The sequence below is a fragment of the Eurosta solidaginis genome, chromosome 1, assembly GCF_040869045.1.
Source record: "Eurosta solidaginis isolate ZX-2024a chromosome 1, ASM4086904v1, whole genome shotgun sequence".
NCBI classification, from domain to species: Eukaryota; Metazoa; Arthropoda; class Insecta; order Diptera; family Tephritidae; genus Eurosta; species Eurosta solidaginis.
The window spans coordinates 91093605-91119720 of NC_090319.1; the positions used below are offsets into that span (position 1 = coordinate 91093605).

General features: G+C 35.2%; 1 protein-coding gene and 1 pseudogene across 3 annotated transcripts in view; both read right to left on the bottom strand.

The window, feature by feature from the left end:
- The window catches only part of RhoGAP93B (MyTH4 and RhoGAP_KIAA1688 domain-containing protein RhoGAP93B), a 422769-nt gene that overhangs the window by 99809 nt on the left and 296844 nt on the right, over positions 1–26116 (bottom strand). The gene's annotated exons all lie outside the window — the stretch shown is intronic.
- LOC137237234 (dynein regulatory complex protein 1 homolog) lies at positions 12092–13342 on the bottom strand (annotated as a pseudogene).

The following is a 26116-nucleotide window of genomic DNA, read 5'->3' on the forward strand; positions in this document are numbered from 1 at the left end:
AATCAAAGTTAAAGAATAAACTAGAAACTAAGAACTAAAACGTGTAAACAAAGTTTTGTAAATAAAACAATTAAATTTAAAAATTTAAACAAACATTTATTGAACTAAAGAAAAACGTAAGTGTGTAAAACGGCGCGTGTGTGTGCAGCATATTTTTGGTGTCCAAGATGGACACCTTTCATATGTACATATGTATGTACCTTTAGCACCATATAGTTACACATTTACCTACTTCCAACGTCCAAAACCCAACAACGTGCAATAATCAAAGAATGGCTCCACATCTCATTAAAATAACAACAATAAATCCAATATTTTAAATAAAGTTGAAAATAATCGAACACCCTAATAAACCACGCTCATGCGGAGTCAGTTGGCCAAGTGACTACATACATAACTATACATAATCAAGTTGCAGGAAGACCAAATGATTACCTTCATAATAATCAAATGAATTTAAGGTAAATAAAGCTACAGGTGATTGGTATTTTAAAGAGGAATCAAATTCTAATAATCAATGGAATTGGATCACGCCACTCATTCAACGTCTATAAAAACCACTACAAAGCATAAAGAAGTCAGTTCTTTTCTTGAAGTTCAGTGAGTGAAGTTAATTTAAATCACAATTGAAAAGTATTTTACATTTTTAACCAAATGAGTTGAGTTGGAAAGTTACATTGAATTACATGAGCTGAGTTGGAAAATTGCATTGAATTACATGAGCTGAGTTGGAAAGTATTCTGCAAATCTTCAAAGTGCAACATTATGACTCGATAAATCTGTTTCATTTCGGTGTAAAGAATTTTATAAAAAAAAAATTTTATACAAACACGTTCTGTTTTAATAAAAAAAATTTGATAACAGGAATTAGGTAATATGTAATTAATCCCGTTTCTGTATAAAGCGATCATATGGATATCATTTTTTATGCGATAGCAGACTACTGCAGCAAATTTATAGAGAAAAAACAGCTATCTCTCCGCTGGCTACTTTTGGGAGGTCTTGCGTTGATCCGTGAAGCAATCAGACTTCACTTCTGTTTTAGCATCGAAGCGGACCAGCAGCCACACTCCTCATCAGGTAACTTATTGTCTTTGCAACCTAACTCGCAAATTTACTTTATAATTACCTTATATTGTAATCTACATATATTTGCCTTTAAATAAACTCATAAAATATATGTATTATAACGAATATAACATACTGTCTTAATCCTTTATTTTCATACGCCAATAAAACCTCTGGGGACTTGCTACCCCAAGGGTTTTTCATGGTACTTACGATCTCGGAATCAGAATTGATATCAGCACCTATATTATCCTATAATAACGTGAAAGTGATAGTATACGTGGTCGTTAATAGAGTCCAGCGGCATGTGGCAAAAAATCACTTTACCCATCCAGATCTTCACGAGAGTAGAAAAAGGTACGTGGTAATTTCAATTTTGGCATTTTTTTGGTGTACAAAGTGTTGAACAGTGTCTTTGTCAGTACATTAAAGAATTGCAGCATTAAGAGGTGATATTTTCATTCGGTAAACCTTCTGTTTAATTTCTTCAGTGTATAAAAGTTTATATAAACATAAAATGTAAAAAAATACAAACACAATTTGTTTAAATATAAATTTGATAACAGGAATAAGGGTTGCCTAATCCTGTTTCTATATGGTACTTTAACCCGGCTATGGTATTATTAATAATGCTAAAGGTTTCAAAATTAAGTTATTATATATACATACAATTCAGAGCTAAGACATAGATCAAACACTCCAGCTTCCAGAGTTTTAGTTTTGGTACTAAGTACGCAAATCATGGAGTACATCCCAGGTACCTCAATATACATATGTTCCCGGGAAAAGAAGCTAAGAATATTAGAATATGAACAGAGGCAGGCAAAACAGAAAGAAACTCTGAATGATTCAAAAAAAGAATTACTGAAGTAATGTCACGAAAAAAATGTTGTGGAAGGAGGGTGCAAGCGAGGCAGAGAAAAGCGGAGCTTCACCTTATCGTTGGAATAACAACAGACAAAATGAAAAAGCAGCTGTTAACTTAGCAAATGAGGACAGAATGTAGTTAATATGGGTTTTGCGCAAAGCAAAGAGGAAAAACTGAACAACATCAGTGTTGCAGGAGGCAGCGTTATATTGGCAAATACAATGCCATTAATTTATACATAAGTAGGAATATGTTTTATATACCATATACTTTCTTTGATAACTTCTTGTTGTTTGTTTTTGTTTTCTTATAAACGTTTATGTTTATATGTAAATGTTGGATAAAAAATAATACTATTCATTGTTTGATTTATAAAATAAAAAAACCAAAATTTTTAGTTTAAAAACTTACTCCATTAGGGTATACATCGTCACAGATCCTCCATGTTAATCTAGCAGGGATTGAAGCATTAACGTTGTGCTCAGTACACAAAAATAACAGCGCTCAGCAAAGCAAGAGAATTCAACTTCGGTTTAAAAATAAAAAAAAAATAAGTTTAGGTTGTTTAAACATTTTTGTTTTATTTAAAAGCAAATTATAAATTTTGTAAACAGATAGAGTAATAGTTCTGATTGTGTCTATATCGTTATCAGCAAGCAAGGGCAGTAGTAAAGTCCCGCCCCAGAACCCGACAATAGGAGCCAAAAAGTGTGTAGGAAAGGGCTCCTAAGCAGCAGCAGGCAGCAGCAAAAGGGGAAAGTTAATGCACCATTTCATGTATCTGAACTATGCTTGCTTATGTCAGCCTAACATGTACTAGCCTGTCGATGCAAGCATAGAACAATGAACCAACGGTACGGTTATTAGGTTTTGCATAAACCATTATGGGCAGGCATACCTCTGTCCAGAAACTTTTTTGTAGATACGTCACAGATATACGTACCCAGCTGTTTTTATTCAATGGTCCTATCAACGAGATTTCTTATTAAAAATGCTAATTGTTTCAAATTTAAGTTAGTATAAATGTATTTCAGAGCTAAGGCATCCATCAAACACTCCAGCTCCCGTAATGTCAGTTTTGATACTAAGTAGGTACGCAAATTAAAAGCCGCGGCCCAATGACATTTTTCATATACATAGATGCGTTTAACACAAGCTTATGCGTGACAATAACATTGCCACAATCAATGATGCAAGATGAAGTATTTGTCAGGATGGCATCACTGTAACTTGACGAAAGACAAAGCCCCAAACTGTATGTCATGTAAGCGGCAATTTTCAGTACAATATTGATCGTTGTCAGTGCAGCGGGCAAGACACCAATTTTGAAACAACAACAACCAAACGTGACAACCACACAACAACCCGTCATATACAACACGCATATACGCAGTCAAACAATATGTAAAATGTCTTTTATTAATTGTACTCTTTCCTTAAAATAAATAAATGTTTTAATGTAACAATTTAAATCGTTCGCCGCCGACAGTATTTGTAAACAAAAGTCAGCTGATGTTTATTTTCGCCAAATGTGTAAATTTGTTTATCTAAAAGAAAACTTTGCATAAGTGTTATAATTAAATAAAAAATGGAAGAAGCCATGAATATACACGGCAATCGTAGGTGGTGGGTGCGGCCAGCTCTGAGAGGTCGTAGTATCCATGGCTTTTTCGAAAATCGTTTTCCTTTTCTTGAGGAGTTCAGAAACAATAAAGGAATGGATAAGTGAAAATTCGAGTTTTTGCTATTTAATACGAGAGAAACGTGTGTAAAGCATTCAAATCGGCCGTCCATTTCTGCTGAATGACGGCTTTACTTTACCCTTAGGTAAAATGTGTGCCTAATAAATATAGGATTTCTATATGTAATAATGCGCGTTTTATATTAGTTACTTGGCTCATGGTGGAAGCAAAGCATTCCATGCATCCGCTTTCAAAATCGCACTTTCTACTATGAAGAACATTGTTGGAGAAACATGTGAAGCGCTATGGGAAGTACTGGGACCCATTTTTTTTATCCGTACCACAAAAAGATGAGTGGAAACGAATTCCCATGGACTGTTTGCAATGTGGGATTTACCAAATTGCGTTGGAGCAATCGATGGCAAACACATAAACATATTTTTCCCATCAAATTCAGGCTCACAATTCTTTAATTATAATAGGGAACTTTTCTATAGTTCTGCTTGCAGTTTGTGACGCGAACTATACGTTTGCCTGCATCGACATTGACGCATACGGTTCCCAAAGCGTTGGCGAAGTCCTATGGAATTCTGGGTTTGGTAAAGACTTTTATGGGGGAAAGCTGGACTTGCCTGAAAATGAAATGCTTCCAGGTACATTTGTCAGTTTTCCACACTATTTTGTGGGCGATAATGCGTTTGCTTTGAAACCGTTTCTAATGAAGCCATATCAAGGTTTGTAGAACTAATTGCAATTTCCCCTTCAGCTTATATGTTTATTTAATTTAGGAACAAACCTAGTTCGAGAGCGATTGAATTACAACCAGCGCCTGTCTCGTGGTCGTCGCATAATTGAAAACGCATTTGGTATTTTGGCTGGCCGTTTTTCAGGGCCATTGAATATGAGTCCTGAATCCGCCTAAAAAATAGTGAAGGCTACCGTCGTGTTGCACAACTTCCTTAAAATGCACGATGGTAGTTGTTGCCCGCCTGAAACAGTGGATGAGGAGGAGAACGGCATTGTAAGAAGGGGTTTGTGGAGGCTTGAAATTCGAGTAGCTAAAACTAAAAAACTTTTTATCATCTCATCCTATTCAAGGAAGGACGCAGTAACACTTCCCACGGGTTTCAATATTTCTTCGGCCTAGAGTGCAAACCTGCTAACCGATATACAAAAATTTTACGTGGCAGGCAAAAAAGTGTCTGTTATTTTCATTGAAAGCACAGGAACTCATTATAAAGTTGATGATGTTCTTGTTATCCCAGGTAGATGCTTTAGCTTCTACTCTATCAAACTGCATCAAAAAGTCATTTGTGAAAAATGGTACTTTGCAGGCTTTCACTCTAAGCAGATGATTTGCAGTGAATATTTGCTTTCATATCATTTAATTTTGATGGCATTTATTTTTCAATATATGTTTAGTAAATATCATGGTGTAACATACCCCTACTACAATTTACAATAATTTTTGAAAGTTTTATAAATGTATTTGAATTTAAAAAAAGGAAGACCAAAAATAGTATTTTATTTTCTAACTTTGATAATTAAAATTTTAAATTTTATAAAAAAGAAAAATCCACGTCGGCTCGTTTTATTCCCGTCGGAAGAATTCCGAAAATCCGGCCACACTTTCAAGCAGATACCGCAACTCTAGCGGGAGAACGTTGGCTTATAAGACAGCACGACTCTGGCGACCCCCAAATAAGGGCCATTAACCAACGCATCAGACAGCTTGCGAATAACCACAAATGGGAGGAGCAACTAAGAATTGTAACCTCTCTGCTGGGGTGGGTTAGCCATGGTCTACCGTAAGGTCCCTATTTAACCCAACTAAGCACAACGACAAAATATCAATCGTATTTGGCGATAAAGTGCTGTTAGATTCGAAAAAATGCGCGGGGCGATCGCTTTCTGCCGACAATATGTAATGCATTATATGGTTGGCAAAGCCAGACGGCGAGCCAAAAGACGCGTACACAAGCATTAACCCAGCGCGTCCCCAATTACCATCACCGCCAACGAGATTGAAGATGCCATCGTTGACGCTAAATCATCTAAAGCAGTAGGCTCCGACGGCATATACATGCCGATGATTACAAAACTTTTGCAAAGAGGGATTTAATTACCTAACGCATGTTTTCAACCTGTCCCTGTCCACCTTCGTCATCCCCGAAAAATGGAAAATGGCCAGGGTGGTTCCGCTATTACAGCCTGGGAAACTAGCTGTCTTAAGCGATTCTTATCGTCCGATATCTCTCCTATCGCCAGTAGCCAATACACTTGGAGCCACTCTGCTCCCCTATTTCAATGTAAACTTGCGTCTTGCTAATCATCAGCATGGTTTTCGAAAACTACATAGCACCACCGCGCTAAACGCCACCAAAACGCAGATGAATTGCGGAATGAATCAAAAACCCCACCATAGAACAGTACTCATAGCTCTAGACTTATGAAGAGCTTTTGATGCAGGCAACCATGGCACGTTACTTCAAGACTTGGAAGGGTCCTCCCTCCCTTCAAGTCTCAAAAGGTGGACCGCAAATTATCTGTCTGGTCGGCAAGCATCGGTGCAATTCAGGAACCAAACATCTTAATCCAGAAGAATTAAACAAGGGGTACCACAAGGAGGTGCCCTATCCCAGGCTCTGTTCAACTTTACATAACAAAACTTCCTTTACTACCAGAAGGAGTCACCATGGTATCCTACGCCGATCGTGATGACTGCATGATAATGGCCACCGGTCCTGGCGCACCCATCAATGAGCTATGTTATAAAATAAACAACTAACTCCCTGATCTCTCAACTGTTGTTGTCTCGCGAAACCTAGCATCGTTACCGACCAAATTAACGGCAACCTTATTTGCAACATGGACACGGCAAATCATCTACGTCGATGGCATTACGCTACCGACTGTCTTACACCCAAAAATACTGGGCATTCAATTGTCTTGTATGTAAAAGTGGCAACTTTTTAAAAGCTGTAATAATAAAATGTTTTCTGCAACCTCTGTTGCCTTTTATATAAACTCAAATGAACAAATTGACGAAACTCGCATAGAGGCCATAAACAGAAGGAAATTGAGATATGCTTCCATTCTAACTGTAAGTACTTGACAACTTTTATATTAATTAAAAAAATTGGATTTCAGAGTAATTCCGTCTTTCAAAAGAAGCTTTCATGTATGTCTTAACGGACAGTTTGCGTGCCCGTAAAAACAGGGCATCCATTCCAAATATTTTGAAGGTTTGTCGCACTTTAAGGTTGCTTGCCGAGGGATCATATCAACAGCGTGTGAAACGCGATGGTTAGCGTTTATCGTCTATAGTGGTATTACCATACCAACACTATCGCATCAGCTGCTCAATTTTCTACGCTAGCTATCGTTGATAAATTTTTGCACGATACGTTGGGAGCTATTTTAATAAAGGTAAATATAGTACAAAATCTAAAAGATTAAAGTTAACAACCCGAGTTTTTAAAAGCAGTGTAATCATATAGTTACACATTTACCTACCTCCAACGTCCAAAACCCAACAATGTCCAATAACCAAGGAATATCCCCATAAAAATAACATCAATAACTCCAATATTTTAATAAGGTTGAAAGTAACGTAACACCCTAATAAACCACGTTCATATTTATATGGAGTCAATTGACCAAATATTAAACCCGCTCATGCGGAGTCAGTTGGTCAGGTAACTACATACATAACTCCACATAATCAAATGGAATGAAGACCAAATGATTACATTCATAATAATCAAATGACATGAATTTGAGGTAAATAAAGTTACAGGAGGCAACAGGTGATTTATATTTTAAAGAGGAATCAAATTCTAATAATAAATAGAATTGGATCACGCCACTCATTCAATGTCTATAAAAATATATAATAAATATATAATAAAGAAGGCAGTTATTTTCTTTAAGCTAACTGAGTTAGTTGACTTCAGTATATTAAATTGAGGATTCAACAATACAAGCCGTACTCAGTATATTAAATTGTTGGCAACTCATGTATGGGATGTTAAGAATTGAAGATACCTGGCAAGCATGCATAGCTTCTAGTATGTTCTAGTTTTTTCATGAGCAAATTGCAATACTCATCATATTACTAATGTTAAGTTTTGTATACTCTGTAAAAGTTAACATTGATCTTTCTTCATTTTGTAACGTCGGTGTGACAAGCGTTGAAATAAAAGTTGAAAAGAAAAAGCAAAATTAAATATTCTAAAAATCGAGAATTAAATAGTTTGTTGTTTTTATTTAAATGTTTTTGCACAAAAGGTGTACACGGAAATTGACCTGATCAGAATCAGAATAAATAAATAGAAGAGATTGCTGTTTCATATTAAAGTGTTGCTATCATAGGACAGTTTTTCTATTGGAGATGCTGCTGAAGCTGTTGTTGTTGTTGGACTGGAATCTTCAGATTGCTGGACAGGATTATACACTGGAGAGTGGCTTTGCTTTGGTTGAATTATATATACAATTTAATAGGTTATGGGTCCAGTCCATGCCTAGAGGCTGCAGATAAGTATCAATACGTAACATATATATATATATATATTATTGTAACATAAATGTAGTATGGCAACTCTATATACATACATATATCGATAGTTGGCAGCACACTGAAATTCTAGCTGTCATTATTCACTTACTTGTTCATCTTTTTATACGATACACATGTGCTATCTATTTCTATAATCTGTATAATTATGTTAAATTAGTTAATATGAAAAGTATAATATTTAATAAAGACTGAATTGCACATAATAAGAATAATTCACAACAAAGTTGGCGACGAGGTGAAAAACATCAAATTAACAAAATGGATGCCAAGCAGTTTGCGGATTTCATGGCGATTCAATAGAAAATTCTGGAAACAATGACCAGCAACGCAGTAACAGGTTCAAGTGGAACTGCAAGCATAAATCTAAGCTCCAATACAGCACTTGTTCCTAATTTCGAAACATTTGACGCCACAAAGGAATCGTTCCGGAATTACAGACAACGATTTGAAAATTATACCAAAATGAAGAACGTGCACACAAACAACAAATATTGTGCAACCTTTTACTCAACTCAATTGGCGCCAAAAGATTTAACATTTCCATGACCCTGGTTTTTCCTAAATGTCCGAGTGACCTGGAATACAATGAACTGGTCACACAACTTCAAGGATATTTATCGCCACAACAGAATGTTCTAGTCGCACAACATCAATTTTTATCGAAATATCAAGACGAAAATCAATCAATAGCAGACTACGTCGCAGCTTTGCGAACGGACATTGGTGATTGCGAATTCGAATGCAGAACTCTCACAAAAATCAGATCAACCAACATCTGGTGAAATCAATAAAGTTTCGGGTAAGAAAGAAAAACACAGATATAAAAACAACTTCCCTTCAAAAAAATCGAATCAAAGCAAAAATAGTATAGATTACAAAATATTAGGTATTGATGGGCTGTGCTTAAGGTGAGGCAAAAATGATCATTACGTAAAAAAATGCATTAGCACACGTCATAACCTCAAATGTTTTGAATGTAGCAAAACTGGCCATGTGGCTAAAGTTTGTATAAAATCACGTATGAATAATAAGTCAAACGCTGGATCAACCAATCGAATTGATATGTTTCAAAACGAAGTTTTGCGATCAAAATTATCCAAGATTTTAACCGAACTAGTACACAGAATTTAGATAGGTTCTTTGTCACAGTTAAAATCGAAGGCAAACCTATAGAATTTGAAATCGACACAGGGTCAGGCTACACATTCTTGCCAAGAGATATATTTTCTAATTTACATATTAATGTACGCTTACTGTCAGCAAATATGGCATTTCGGTCTTATACAAAAGATATTTTTGTCCCCGATGGGGAAATTGTGGTACAAGGGGAATATAAAGGTAATGCGATAACAGATGAAGTATATATCGTGCCAGAAGAGTATACAGCGCTCCTAGGTCGTAATTGGATTAGGAAGTTCAAGATAAATTTGAACGAAATCAACTCATTACATTCAATAAATAATTCAAGCGATGTAGATGTTATCAACTTATTGACTAATCAATTTAGAACAATTTTTGAAAGTAAAGTTGGTTGTGTTAAACAATATACAGTGTAGCTTAAGTTAAGAAATGGAGTCAAACCCATATTCAACCGTGATCGTGAGGTTCCCTATGCCTTAATTGAAAAAGTAAACCACGAGCTGGACGCGTTAGAAAATGCAGGAATAATTTCGAAAACTGAAATCAGTGGGGGTCTCCGTTGGTAGTTATACCGAAAGTAGGCGGAGGCATACGCTTATGTGTCGATTACAAAGTGGAGTAAATGAGCGTCTAGTATACGCGCACAGTCCGATAAGGAAAACAGAGGACATATTCAATTGCGTGTGTGGTTCAAGGTATTTTTGTAGGTTAGACTTATATAAGGCTTATTTACATATACCAGTCGATGAAGATTCGAGTATAATTCAAACCATATCGATACACCGCGGAACATACAAATTTAATCGCTTATCCTTCGGTATTAAGACGGCACCATCCGAATTCAATCGAATAATCAATCAAATACTCCACGATGTTCCCAAAACAGAAGCATACTTCGACGACATTATAGTTCACGGGGCAACCAAACTAGAATGTAAAGAAAATTTATTAAAATATTTACATCAACTACAAAAGTTTGACCTACACCTTAACAAAGATAAATGCACATTTTTTCAAGAAGAAATTGAGTTCCTTGGTCATATAATCAAGCACAATCAAATTTTAAAATCAAAGAGTAAAACCTCAGCTATCGTAGATCTGCCTAAGCCGAAATCGGTTAATGACGTCAGACAGTTTCTGGCTATGGTAACTTACTACGCCCGCTTTATTCCAAATTGTTCAACAATTACAGCACCTCTGCGTAACCTAACGAAGAAAAATGCTAAATTCAAATGGTCAATCCAATGTAATAAATCGTTCGATAACATCAAAGCTGAAATAGTAATCGATCATGTACTCGTACCATATAATCCTGCTTATTAACTTCAGCTAGCGTGCGATGCTTGTCCACCTGGAATTGCAGGTGTATAATCTCATATAATAGACGGCCAGGAACGACCAATTTCGTTTACATCAAGATCATTGACCATGTCCGAACGAAATTATTCTCAAATTGATCGAGAAACATTGGCTATCATATTTTCTGTAGACCATTTTATCAATATTTGTTTGGAAGACAATTTATACTCGTTACAGATAACCAACCATTAGTACGAATTTTTAATCAAAATGCACAATTACCACAAATGACGTTTTAACGCCTTCAAAGTTATGCAGTTTTTCTCTCAGGATTCGATTATCGAATTTACAAACGAGGGATCGATAGCGCGAACGCGGATTGTTTGTCACGAGCACCAGTATGTTCGCCACATCGAGCAGACACTATTATTAACGAAGAAATTAACTAGGTCTGTGAATCAACTATACAACAAATTTCAACGCTAAAACTTAACTACAAAACGCTTAAATTAGAAACTGCGAAGGATACAGAGCTCACGGCAGTTTTGAAAAGTCTCCAAAACAAACGAGTAGAAAACACCATGGTTACATTCAACAACGGGACTATCTTCAGAGGTCAACGCGTCGTAATACCGGCAAGTTTGCAACAACTTGTTTTAGAAGAACTCCACCAAACCCACACGGGCATATCAAAAATGAAACAACTAGCTCGTAGGTACGTGTTTTGGAAATCGATCGACAAGGACATCGAACAACTAGCCAAAGAATGTATCGCATGTTGCGCGGTTAGAGCCTGTCCTCCTAAGGTAAAATTACACACATTAGAGGAACCAGAACAAAACTGGCAGAGAATCCATATCGATTACGTAGGTCCCTTTCAAGGTTATTATTAATTGGTCGTGATAGACACTAAATCTAAGTGGGCCGAAATTGGGTTAACAAATGTGGCACCAACATCCAGCATAACAATCGAAATGCTACTTAACTTATATGCGAGACGTGGCTATTCGTATGTAATTGTATCCGACAACGCCACAATATTCACCAGCGACGAATTCAAATTATTCTGTTCAAACTGTGGCATTTTCCAAAAGTTCATAGCTCCCGGTCATCCGGCTACAGACGGGATAGCTGAACGTAATGTCCAAACCTTAAAACAACGCCTTAAATGTATGGCAAAGGACCATCGTCCTATGCGGAAAAAGGTGAGAGAAATACTTTTTCGCTACCGAGCAACGCCATTGAAGAGCGGGAATACCCCAGCAGAAATGTATATTGGCAGACAAATACGAATTCAGCTGGACGCACTAAACCCACCTAATGTGGATGATCAACATACCCGACAAAGACATGACGTTCGTCAATTAAACGAGGGAGAGAGAGTACAAACAACAAGCCATTGACAATGGCTTGAACATGGGCGTAGCCCGTTAGCTTGCTGGGCTTGTCGTTTTGTCACGAGCCCACCACACCACACAAGAGGTTTCTTGAAATCTCATTTATGTCGGTCATATCAAGGTCAGGCTTAGACCATGGCACAGCCAACTGTTGTTCGTGTAAAATACGATCGATTTCGTAGATTTTTGTGATTACATCTTTCAACTCATTAAAATTGATTTCCCACACGAGATCGAATTTGCGTTTATTATTCGCACGAAATTGGTGCGCCTTCATTGCTAGCTCACTTTTGCTCTCGTGCAACTTTTGTAAATCGGCCGATGAGCGTTGCAACTTGGTATGATGTTGTTTATTGACGGTAGAAATTTTTAGTTTTAACGCTGCAATGCTCTTTTCTTCTTCCTTTTGTTTGACCATATCAAATTTCGTCCTTTCACTCTCAGCCATTTCATCATAGAACTTTTTCCATTTATAAGCCTATGTGAGCACAATTGTCCGACGTTCTTCGTTAATGGTATTCTCCAATATATCCAAATGATTTTTATATGCTGCTTTGATCACATCGATCTAGCGATCATTACGTTCGACCAAACATCGCACATCGTTTGATTGAGCCATTTGATGCGCATAGTATTTTTAATTTATACGATCGGTCTCCTTATGACACTGTTCAATTAGACTATCTTTGCTCGCCATTAATGCTGCCACTTTTTCTTTTTGCTCTTCTAAATGTTCGAATAATGCCATCGGTTCTTTGAACTCTTCCAAATCTGACCATTTAGCTGATATTTCATTAAAACGTGCAATTGACTCTATGGATTCCTTTTCTAAATCTTTCTGCAATAAATGTACGCATTCACGTTCATGCTCACGTCGCAATTGTTCACGTTTCTCGTTGGCCATTTTCATATTGGATACTAGCTCTGCTCCAAATTTTAGCAAATCTTGTAATTTTTGATCACTCTCCTCCAGCTGCCGTTCTATGGCATCTTTCTTTTCTGTATTCTTTTGTACTAGCGTCTTCGGTGCAGCTTTCATACGCTTTCTATATTCTTCCCTTATTTGTTTGCGTCTCTCATCCAAATCGTTGGCAGCATGTGTTAGATCTGATGCAGTTAGTAGATTTTTCATTCTATCCAAATGCCAATTGCTGGTGTCTGAGGCATAAGATGCATGCATTGCCTCAGATACGGAACCATGCATAGAGGATTTGCCCGAAGGAGGTTCTATGGACATAAGAAATGCGGTAGCTTCCATGTTTAGTGTTAGTGTGCAAGTTACCGGCAGCCTCCACACAAACCTTACCATAACTGTAAACAAAATTGATCTTTCCAATCAATTCATGCTGCGAACTGAAATCGCTTCTTAAGTAAGCACAAGCTCGCCTCTTTGTTATTGCAGCTGCAAATGGTAAACAATTTGATCTTGAATCAATGATTCAAGCTACCCAAAAATAGTTTTATAATTCATATTTGTTATTGTAAGAATACAAAGTATCCTGATTTGTTTACTTGATCGAATACTGGCGCATCGATTCAGATGTAGCTTAACTAGAGTCTTGATGGAATTTTCCATCAAATAGAAATTGATATCTTTATTTCAAGGCCAAGGTATTTCACAATATGATGAAATTAGAATGTAAGCAAGTATTGTAATCCTATAAATAAGAGCAAAATGCAAATAAAGTTTTTAGTTTTTGAGTAACCGTCATCATACTTGGATAAACTCGGCCTCAAGGCCTAAAATAAAAAATATTTTTTAAAAGGTTGAGCCAAAGGCCACAACCTTAATTGGCGCCCAACGTCGTAAGGCACGAAAAGTAACGCGAGTGTTCAGTTGAGCTTTTAATAAAAATGGACAAAAAGAAAAAGGATGCAAAAGTATCCTAGTCCAAGTTAAAAAGAAAAAGAGGATAAAAAAGTATCCCTGTCCTTATAAAGGACAAGTGAGTTTTTGACATTAAGGAAAAGAACAAAAAAAGGATAAAAAATTATCCTAGTTCATAAAAAAGGATAAAAAGTATCCCTGTTGTATTAAAAAAAAAAAAAAAATTTTTTTGATAAAGAATAAATTTCTGAATGGAAAGCTTGAGCTTCGCTAGATAAAAAATTATCTTAGTCCTTAGGATGGACAAGTAAAAAAAATAAAAAAGGGAAATATATCCCAGTTGTATTCAACAAATTTAATAAAAAATCAATTTCTAAATGGAAAGTGTTAATGGAAGGTGTGTCCTGTGCGGAAGAAATGCGATAAGAACGTGTCAGAGGTGTGGGGATTTTTATTGCACTGAATTGTGACAACAAAGGGATTGGCACCGGCATCGCTACATATGCTTCCCTATGCCACCTCTGGTATCGGCTCCACCAGTCAGTGTCCAAAACGGACATCATAGTGAAAGTGATCCAGAGAATTGATAAAGTTACAAGGAAGAGAAAGGACTATCCAGCGATCCATAATAAATGTGTTACGGCTATATAATAAGAAGGATTATAGAGTAAGAAAAACTTGATACTTATATTAGTAAAAATGTTGAATATTTGAAAGAAAGGGAAATGTTCAAAATAAGCCTAATTATTTCAGGCTAAAATATTGTTATTATTGTGGTGGGGAACATGATATTTTGAAATGTCCTAAATTATGTAGGAAAAAATAAATAAATCAAATTAAATCTGAAATTGATAATTTAAAATGACAAATAGGCCAGATTTTAGTGATAATTTTGAATTTACTCCTGAGGAATTTGATAATGAAATAAATAAAATTATTGAAGGTTTTGAGCCTGAAGAAAATGGTCCTGTTTTAATACCGTGTTGTACCCCAGAGTTATCTCCTGATGAGTGTGATGAAATAATGAAAATTTTGGAAAAATTGGAGCAAGAAAAGAGTGGTGAAACTTTAATTTAAATAATTTTTTAGAAAACAAAGAAAGAATGGCAAATGATAACGCCTTAAGTTTCGATTTAATCAGTAGATTAATCGCAGATAGTACTATTTCCTTAAGACAGGAAATTGATCGGTTGCGTTCTCAACTGGAGTCTAATACACCAAGTGCTACTGACTACACGGCAGAAACAATAGATGAGAATGTTCAATGTCAGGAATCTCTTGACATAATAAAATCTTTGCCAGAATTTTCAGGAAAGTTTAATTCCTATGTTAGCTGGCGGGAAGCAGCTCATAATGCTATGAGCTTATATGTTAGGAAGAGTAGAAGATACTTTGCTGCTCTGACTATCTTGAGAAATAAAATAAACCATGATGCCAATGATATTTTAACAAATCATGGCACAGTTTTAAATTTTGATGCGATAATTGCACGTTTGGACTTTGCCTATTCAGACAAACGTCCCATTCATATTTTTGTACAGGAATTGAGTGTCTTGCGTCAAGGCTCAATGACTGTAATTAAATATTATAATTTAATCAACAAGAAATTGACATTACTAATAAATAAAACAATAATGACTCATGGTAATGGTGCAGAGATAACTAAGCAATTAAATAAAAAGAATAGGGATCAGGCCCTCGAATTTTTATTACAGGATTAAATTTGCCATTAAAAGATATCATATTCTCATTGAATCCTCAGGACTTGCCAGATGCTTTGGCAAAGGCTCAAGAACTTGAGTCTAATAATCAAAGAATTAAGTTTGCACAAAATTTTGCAAACGAAAAATCAAAATTGAAGCAAGATCATACAAGTAATAATTTACGCTTTCCTCGGCGAATAAATTCCCCAAGAAACCCACAATACGTTAATACTAAACCTGAACCCATGGACGTAGACCCATCCACCTCTAGAATGTTTAATAGAAACTATAATTACAGAGGTCAACAAAATACAAATTTACAAAATATTAAGCCAGTAGCGGCTAACGTAAATACAAATTCGAACGGGTTTCAAGCTCAAAGTACACATGGAGTAAAGCGACCAAGGGATAGCAATAATAGTTTCCGGCCGCAAGAAAAAAATCAAAGGGTAAATAATCTAAATGAGGATTATTTTTTTGAAGAAGAGGGGACGTCCTCCCCTACATCACAGTCCGAGATGACAGAATAAATAAAAAATTGAAAGCTCTTTTCGATACAGGAGCCACTTCTTGCTACATAAAGCAAGGAGTATATGAAGATAGAAATGAATTAGCCATTTACAAAAGAGTAAAAATGGTGAATGGCTTTTCAATAATAAAATATTATCATGTAATTCGTTTGTTTGGAGTAGAACAGGTTTTCTATTAGATAGATAACTTGGAACCAGATTTGCTCCTGGGATATAATTTTTTTAAAAAATAGAAGCGCATATTGACTTGCGCAAAGGAAAAATAATTTATAAAAATATAGATGATAAAGATAATGTGAAAAGAAGCATTAATATTAACTTTCGTAATGATAGTGTTGCAAATCTGAACCCCTTGGGACAAGAAAGTCCTAAGGCTCCCGCCGAAGTTTTTACCGGCAAAACAAAAAAAGAAAGTGAAACAAAAAAGGCAAATAAGCCTATTAAAAGTAAAAAATTAAACCCCTTCGGATTAAAAAGTCCTAAGGCGCCCGCCGAAGAAAATACCGGCAATAAGAAAGAAGAATGTGTAGGAGAGTGTGAAATATTAAACCCCTTGGGATTAAAAAATCCTAAGGCGCCCGCCGAAGTTAATTCCGGCAAAACCAAATTAAAAAATCTTAAAAAGGCAAAAACGCCTAACATATGTGAAGAATTAAACCCCTTGGGACAAAATAGTCCTAAGGCGCCCGCCGAAGTAATTACCGGCAATAAGATAGAAAAATGTGTAAGAAATAGTGAAATATTAAACCCCTTGGGATGCGAAAATGCTAAGGCGCCAGCCGTAGAAAATACCGGCAAAATAAAAAATAAATTCGAAAATCAAAATTGGAACAATTACAAATTCAAAAAATGAAATAAATCCTAAAAAGGATATGCAAAATATTGTGGAACAAAAAGTTTCTACAAAGCCAGCCGATGATTTTACCGGCAACATTATATTAAACAAATATTTTATTTCGTTAGGACAAAAGGATCCTAAATTACAAAAAGAGGAATTTATGGGAAATTCATTTGATAATTGTTCTATAATAACTGAAAAAGATTCAGAAATAGCTGCAGTGCTCAGTGATAGGAATAATAACAATGAAGAATTGTCAAATTTTAAAAAATATGTGAGAAATAAAAATAGTGAAGAAAATTTTGAAACATTAAAGATTGAAAGTCAAGATGAGAACCTTTCGGAATTCAAAACCCAGATAAAAGAAAAAATTGCTAAAATACATTCAAGAATAAATACAAGATTTCCGTTTATGACCAACGTAAGGGCAGAAATAAGAACCAAAAATATTGAACCCATATGGAGTAGGCAATACCCATATCCTTTGTCAGTAAATTCATTCGTTAATAAAGAAATTAATAAAATGTTGAATGAAAACATAATAAGACCGAGTAAAAGCCCATATAATTCACCGATTTGGGTTGTACCCAAAAAAGGAACAAATGATGATGGCTCACCCAAACTTAGAATGGTCATCGATTATAAAAAGATTAATGAACATACCATTTCTGATCGTTATCCAATTCCGGATACTAACATAATTTTATCAAATTTAGGTAAATCAAAATATTTCTCAAGCATTGATTTGGAATCAGGTTTTCATCAAATATTAATGTCGGAAAATGACATAGAAAAAACTGCTTTCTCCGTAAATAATGGAAAATATGAATTTTTGCGAATGCAATTCGGTCTGAAAAATGCACCTAGAATTTTTCAAAGATTAATGGATGATATATTGCGTGAATATATAGGAAAGATTTGCCATGTTTACATGGATGACATAATTATTTTTTCAGAAAATATAACACAACATTTGCGAGATTTAGAAATAGTGACGGAAGTTTTGAGAAAAGCAAATATGAAAATTTCACTTGAAAAATCAAAGTTTTTTGAAAAGGAAATAGAGTTTTTAGGATATATGATAGCACAAAATGTTATTAAAACAGACTCCAACAAAATAAGATTGATTTTAAATTACCCGATACCTGAAAATTTACGAGAACTAAGAGGATTTTTGGGAATTGCAGGATATTATCGCAAGTTTGTTAAAGATTTTGCAACAATAGCGAAACCATTGAGTAGATATTTATCCGGAGAAAATGGAAGAGTTTCCAGAAATAAGTCGAAAAAGTTTGAAATAAATTTGGATCAAAATGCGATTCAAACATTTAATAAATTAAAAAAACATTTGGCAATGAGCTGACTTTCTGTAGCGATATCGTCTGGTGGTGGCGATGATAATGCGGAGGAGGTGGTGGTATTGTTGTAGTAGGCAGTTTCATCGGACGAATCGTCGTCTGCGCATATATCAATAATTTCAGGCTAGGTCGTCGACGATCCATGCCCAAATCAATATACCATTTATCGGCAATAAACTCAATATAATTTGACATCAGCTCACAGTTCAATCCAATCAAACTTACCGACAGAGCACTGGTCAAAAAATCCTTTTCAATAAGGCAGTCAAGTCATAAAATAAAGATTCTACTGAACGGTCACTAGACCGGAAAAAAACGTTTTTTAACAAACTAAGTTGAAGTCGCGTTAATTTACATACGTTTGATAAAACATTAGGGTGTAACATTCACTCAATAAATTATTCACTCATTTGTACAAACATATATTTCAACCCGTTTTGGAATGTCTTAAAATGCATTGACACTTACATACATATTAATACATTTGTACATACATATATTTTGGCTCGCTTTGGTATGGCCTGAGATTCTATTGACACATTAAGTCGTTTGTACAAACATATATTTTGTACACAGTGCATCATCTGGTAACCTGAACCTTGGTATGCTACTGTTTGGAGCTTGCTCGCAACAAGTCTTTACCTGTAGACAAATTATTTACATGATTCATTTGTGCTTGCGTTGCAGATTCCACAGCTAATTTTATTTATGCTTAGACTGCAGTTCCCAGGGAACTGAACTGAATGTATATGTATGTTATACACTTAGTTTGTAAGTATTAGTGTAAATAAGTATTTTAGCTCATAGAAATTTTGTATAAAAGAAAAAACTTTTGAATAAAGAAATTAATTCAATCTGCTGCCGCTTCAATGCCACTTAATTCTATCTGGTGCCGCAAAATGGGCACTGAAACCTAAATTACTTTATTTTCATTCTCCAAACATTGCATGGCGATCCTGCCAGTTCTGCTTAGGAATAGGCAAACTGCTATTTACAATGCAGTCTGCTAAACATCTTTAGCAGGACGCCACAGTTCCAAACATTACATGGCGATCCTGCCATTCTGCCTAAATCGGCAGCCTACAGCCTAAATCGGCATCCTACGGCCTAAATCGGCATCCTACTGCCTAAATTGGCATCCTACCAACGATCCTGCCAGATCTGCTTAAATTTAGCAGGACTGATTTCAATTTTATACCAAGCAGGATACTTACTGCAAAGGAGTTCAAGCCATCAACTTTGCAACGGCGAATGGTACAGTCAATGCAAAGGGACGGATCACAGCGACAGTGGCAACAAGGGTGCAGGACAAACCTAAAAAAATGCTTGAATACCACAAAGGAAAGAAGGAAAAATATCTTTTTCGGATACTGCAAGACCACTACCGCCACTAAAACGACCACCACCGACGCATAGCGAAGTGGAATAAACGACAAATCTTAAAAAATTCTTGAATACCACAAGGGAAAGAAGGAAAAATATTTTTCTCGGATACTGCAAGACCTCTACCGCCACCAAAACGACCACCACCGACGAATAGCGAAGTGGAATAAAAACAGGATCACTGCAAACACGGAGAACAAGAAGGAAGCCAAAACGAATTGAAAACTGTGAGTAGACATCGCAGACAACTGAGAAACCGCAAAAAACGGAGTGGAATAAAACAAGATCGTGGCATAAGAAACAAGGAGAACGAGGATCAGCAAAGAAAAAATTGGCATTAGTTAAGTATTTTTAATACTTTTTAGAAGCATTTGGCAACCTAACGGCTGCCAGTTTACGAGCAAAAAGTAGATTTTTGCCAATAAATTTAAGAATTTTTTCCCCCTCTAATTTTTTCAAATGACCGTCATTAGTAATCAGGAGGAATGTGACGCGAAAATAATAGAGAAATATGTAAGTTTTCAAATTCCAATATTCAGTAAAGCTTGTTAAGTAAGAAAATATAAATTATGATATTTTGAAAAAAAAAAAATTTTTTTTTAACAAAAATTTTTACAAACAAGAAAGTTGTAAAAAAAATTTTACGTAAGAACAAAATCAATACATTTATATTGCCTAAATTAATCCTTTTTCATATTCTTAGTCCTTTTTTTTTTGAAAACAGGAAAGTTATTAAAGGAAATTTTTATTTTTCACAATGTCTTGGAAAAAATTGGTAAACGACATTACGATAGCCATAGCCATATCTGGTTACGAGTTAGGAAAAAGAAACTCTGAAACATGAGAGAATAGAATATTAAAATATAAACCACGAGCTGAACCAAAGCCAAAAATTAACCCAAACATTTCAGATGTTTGGCTAGCAGTTTTAACCTGCGTAATCGTGCTATTGATAGAATATTCAAATTTAGCACCCTAAACCATCTAAACTCAACCCAATTTCGATAAGAGCAGTAAACAATTACAAATGAATCACTGCAAAATGCTGCAGTCAACAGAAGAATTTATTGAGACAGCATCATTAGCACTGTCTAAGTTCAAGAATTTGCTAATTCACAGTAGTAGTTTCCATAGAAGTTAATCAAAATAACACGTATGAAGTCTGTCAAGGTAGAAAATTTATACCACAAACCTTATAAAATAATAACTTTTCGCAACATAATGCTTGACTAAAAACCTTACGTAAGTGGAAATATGCAAAATACATAAAGTTACCACAAGATCGGAAAATAAAAAATCAGCAAGAATGAAGAAAATAAATAGTCACAAAGAGAACCTTATTATAAATAAAGCGCTTAATAAATAAATAGATTTGCAATTAGACATATCGCGCTCGTTTTCATCCAAAAGGATAGAAAACTTGTAGCATAATAAATGCATCAACCAGATTGTTTAGGAAAAGATTGACTTAGGAAAATACTTGACCAGGCTGAAAAATGCCGGCAATATAGGACTTGTAAAGAAATAAAAAGACACTTGTCCCTTAGGAGACAAATTGGTCAATAATAGTAGATACTCGAGTAGGTAAATTTGTATAATATAGAAAGGTACCAAAGTTCTCAAAAGGCCTAATAATAGCATTAGCCTCAGGAGTTATGCGTGTGACAAGAGTCGACAAAATACAAAAAAAAAGCAAATAAGAAATTCTTTATAAATATCATGACGATCCAATATGGGTTGGCCACCCAGACATAAATCGCATGATAAACAAGATCAGACAAAATATTGCTGGAAAAATATGAAAAATGGTATAAGAAAAGATACGAAAAATATTTGCATCCACTGTACCTATTGGTTTAACCACTTATCACTATATAACTACTTCTTGCTCTAGCAGCAACTGAATTTACCCAATCCACTGTATATCATACACTCAGAGATACCGTTTTTTTTTTTTTTAAACAACGTCAATTTTCAGCCAATGATGACTCAACCATCATCTTATTCCATACGTTTTAATTTTAATAACAATGCAAAAGCTATGTTTAATAGAAATAGTTAAGTAGAATAGTCAAAATAAGGAAAACTAAATCTCCTATATTTAGTCGATAGCATACATATAGGGTCCTGTGTAGTAGAAAGTAAGGAAAACTAAATCATTAATCTCCATTATTTTTTTAGAAATATAAATATAAGTTTGACCTGTTTCACTCTTTCAAAAGGCGGATGGTGTAGCATTCACTCATTAAGTTATTCACTCATTTGTACAAACATATATTTCAACCCGTGTTGGAATGTCTTAAATGCATCGACTCTTACATACATATTAATACATTTGTACATACATATATTTTGGCTCGCTTTGGTACGGCCTGAGATTCTATTGACACATTCATTCATTTGTACAAACATATATTTTGCACACAGTGCATCATCTGGTAACCTGAACCTTGGTATGCTACTGTTTGGAGCTTGCTCGCAACAAGCCTTTACTTGTAGACAATTTATTTACATGATTCATTTGTGCTGCGTTGCGGATTCCACAGCTAATTTTATTTATGCTTAGAATGCAGTTCCCATGGAACTGAACTGAATATATATGTATGTTATACACTTAGTTTGTAAGTATTAGTGTAAGTAGGTATTTTAGCTCATGGAAATTTTGTATAAAAGCAACAACTTTTGAATAAAGAAATTAATTCAATCTGTTGCCGCTTCAATTGCGGTTAATTCTATCTGGTGCCGCAAAATGGGCACTGCAACCTAAATTACTTTATTTTCATTCTCCAAACATTACATGGCGATCCTGCCAGTTCTGCTTAGGAATAGCCAAACTGCTATTTACAATGCAGTCTGCTAAACATCTTTAGCAGGACGCCACAGTTCCACACAATGGATAAATTTTTATATCTTAAACTAAAGATTATAAATTATTAAATACTGTAGCATGTGTATATTATATAATATGTGACTAAGATATTTGCATAGTGTTAGTTAGGATTAAGTTTAAGATCATTCCAGTGTGGCAACATTGTTATACATAATATCCAAAGCTTGTTGTTAACTGAGTATACTGTCCACAGCTTTCTGTTAGATTAACTTAAACATATCGGTAAGTTCTATTTTAACATTTTCTACATTTTCAAAAAGCTTTGTCAAATTGTCAATAAATAGCGTGTTCCTCTGAGTGTTCGTTCATTTGGATTGCGAACGTTCACTCAAGAGGTAAGAAATAATTAATTAGCGCACGCTGGTAATATGTGGAAGACGGACAATGCAAAGTTGGCCTCTTACATATATACGAGCGTATACATTTATATGTGTGTGTAAAGCATTTACTTAGGCGAACAGCGAAAAGCTGGTCACTAATATTTTTGATTATATTACATGACACGAACAGCATAAACCTGGTCTGTCATTACTACGTATATTATTAATGAAATTCTGTAATTTTGTTTATTTTTAAGGTTTCATCTTTCTTCTTCTTACTACTTTATAATTTTCGCACATCGTGCTGCAAATAAAATAATTAAAAACCCAAACCATTACCCTTGCTCATTATTATTTTACAATACTGTAATAAAATAAGTTTATAAACATCATCCATTATTTACCACATATATTAGAGTAAGTTAGGGTATTGTGATATAGGTTGGTAAAGTGATATACTCGCGTGTTTTCTAAAGTATGCACATCTGTACAAGAATCCCTTCGGTAACATAATAGTAACGGTTAAAAACCGTTACTGCAAAGAAATGGCTGGCGTTGATCGCTTAGATTGCTATCAGTGTGGTAAAATATTTTATCGCGTGTAGACGTCAACAATTTTGCGTGCGTTTCAAAAAGGGATATTTCCAAAGTTTGCGAAAATTTTCCACTCTTTATATTTTATTTTGCTTTCTTGTGGATATATTCAACAATACTTAAGGTAATTACTTATAATTTATTAATAATATTCTGTGAAAAAAATTTTCGTTCTTGAAAGCTCTAGTTTGGTTAATGTGATATGGTAAAAGTTGTTTAATGTGATATGTATATCACATTTTACACACATTATATTACATTAAACAAATAAAGGAACCTATTTATAAAAGTAAAAGGCAGCTCCAATTATACCCGCAGGCCATGCCAAAAAAGGGAGAAATTCGTAAATGGAATGCAGAAAACATGAAAAAGCCATCCAAGCTGTTAGAGGTGAAAAGATGGCAATATTGTTGGCGTCGAAAACGCATGGTGTTCCATTTGCAACTTTGCAAAGAGCTGCGCGTAGTACTAAAGAAATCAATGATATACTAGCCACGCCATTGGGTCGAAGACCAGTTTTTACGAAAAGACAGGGAATTGGAACTGGTAAGGTATTTAAAAGATATGGAGGCAAAATTTTGGGGACTCACGTCTCGTGATGTCCGCTCGCTTGCATTTCAAATTGCAAAGCGGAACAATATTGAGAACACATTTTCTGTAATGAAAGAATGTGCTGGAAGGGATTGGCTGCGCGCATTTCTACGAAGGCATAAGACTGAAATAATGAATTGAATAGAATAAAAGGATAAAATGAGGAGAACGTTAACAAGTTTTACAGTTTGTTGGAACAGGAGTACGAAAAGTATAACTTCATCCCGACTAGGATTTGGAACGTTGATGAGACAGGAGTGTCTATCGTTCAAAGCAAGCAGCCAAAAATTTTAGCTGCCAAAGGCAAAAGGCAAATTGGATGCATGACATCAGCAGAAAGAGGATCTCTCATAACGGTTGTTAGCTGCATGAGTGCTGGTGGTGCTTTCGTTCCACCCTTTTTCATATTTCCAAGGAAAAAATCCTCTCCACTTTTGATGAAACATGCTCCTCCTGGCTCCGATTCAGCTTGTCACATATCTGGATGGATACAAATTCCCATATTTACAATGTGGTTTGATCATTTTATGCGGTTCGCACATCCTTCAAAGGAGGACCCAGTTCTGCTCATTTTAGATGGTCACTACAGCCATACAAGAAATATTGAAGTTCTTGATAAAGCTCGTGAAAATGGCGTTGTGATAATATCATTGCCACCACATTGAACCCACAAGATGCAACCTTTGGACAAAACATTTATGGGTCCTCTGAAGACATACTACAATGAAGAAATAAGACGATTTATGCGCGAAGAAGGTCGAAAAGTGACTCAGTTCGATGTTATAGAACTTTTTGCTAAAGCTTATGTTAAAGTTCAAAATGCACAGATAGCGATTAACGGATTCAAGTGCACTGGTATTTATCCGTTTGATAAGAACAAGTTTCAAGAAAGCGATTTTATGCTTCAAAGCCAAGAAAATGTCCTTGAAAACGCACAACTCAGAGACGAAAGCGTATCAGACGAACCAATAGCTAGCACGAGTAGAACAGCCTTGATGAATTCCATCACACCATGGGAGATTTGTCCGCCACCTAAGCTAAAACAGACAACCAGCTCTAGAGGCAGACGTTCAGAAGCAACAGTACTAACAACATCTCCGTACAAGGCATCTTTGGCAGCAAGCATCAAAAATGTTGAAAACCGAAAAGAAAAACATCGATCAAGCGAGACATCGAAACCCCGTAAAAGTACCAAGGATTAAGCAAGCTAGGAAAAGCTCATCAAGCGAGTCGGAAAAAAGTTTGCTTCTGCCAAGTTCAGATGAAGAATGTTGGGCCGAAACACCACATTCTAAGGATACGCTGTGCGCTTTTTGCAACAAATCATTTGGGGCAGATGAGGAAACAAAAACTTGGATACCATGTTTGCAGTGCGACTTAGTTTGGGCACATAGCAAATGCCTGCCTAAACGTCAAGCAATATTTGTTTGCGAGTCTTGTGACTAAACCTGTAAACCAACTACTATATTTATGTATTTTATTTTTATTTATTTATGATGTAAGAGTGTTTTGTTTTGTTTGTTTTTTACTGAATTATTTTTGAAAAAATATTAAATATGTTTTTGTTTTAAATAAATGAGCTAGACAGCAATCATTCCATTAATGTAACCTGTCATTTTAAACACTTAAAAGTTATTTTTCTCTACGCAGAGCTTGTGGGTAATGTGGTATGGTATATCACATTAGCCCATATAGTATATCACATTACCTCCCCAATTTGACAAAACGACTTTTTTGACTTTTATTGGTTTTATAGAAATATCTTCCGAAATACTTAATATAATGTAATCTTGTTTCAGGATATGGTACATAATGCTTGAATTTATTGAATTTCATTATTTTTTATCAGGTCGCTCAATGAAATGTTGAGTAGTAGTCAAAGAAAGTATACCCATATCACAATACCCCAACTTACTCTATGATATTATTTTTTAATAAAAAATTTGAAATGTTTCGGTGTCATCGTGCAACAACCAACAATTCCAATAGTCAACAAGCGACATCACCTTCCACGATAAAAACGACAACAAATTCAGTATTCTAATTTC